Here is a 691-nt window from a genome sequence, read left to right as displayed (position 1 = left end):
TATTTTTTAAGACAAGTTAAAAAATATTGTAACAAAAGTTATTATAATTAGTTGGATTTAAAAATATTAAGTCTTACTATTCCATAAATTGAAGAATTCTAAATGAGTTACTGCTATTTCAAAAACATATTCATTTGATCATCAATAGTAGTTAAAAAAAATTCAATACTATTAGCTGATCTAATCTCAACTACACGATTGTCATTAAAAAGAAAAAAAATCACTTCTAAATTATTTTAAAATTATAAACCATCTTAATCGACAATATTTGAAATACTATTAGGATTCAATTAATGTAAGAAAAAATGAACTTAAATTTATTAACAAACATTTTATAATTAGCACAACAAATATATGTTCTATACAGAATTAAAGATGCAAAGATGCAAAGCTCATATGACAATTCAATTGTCAAATTAAATTAGAAACTGCCAATACAAATAATAATAATAATAATAATAATAATAATAATAATAATAATAATAATTAAAAAATACACGTTTTAAGGTTTTTCATTTGCTAAGATGTTCTGTTTACACATATCCTCTTCTATAACAACTAAAAATACGCTTTATCCAACAATAACAATAAATTTGAATTTGATTTGAACATATCTTTTTCCCTAATGTTAGAGTTTAGTTGTTATCTCTTATCATAATTTAAACAATAATAATAATAATTAAAAATCTTT

This window comes from Capsicum annuum, chromosome 7 (assembly GCF_002878395.1).
Source record: "Capsicum annuum cultivar UCD-10X-F1 chromosome 7, UCD10Xv1.1, whole genome shotgun sequence".
Lineage (NCBI taxonomy): Eukaryota > Viridiplantae > Streptophyta > Magnoliopsida > Solanales > Solanaceae > Capsicum > Capsicum annuum.
This window is presented reverse-complemented; position numbering follows the sequence as displayed.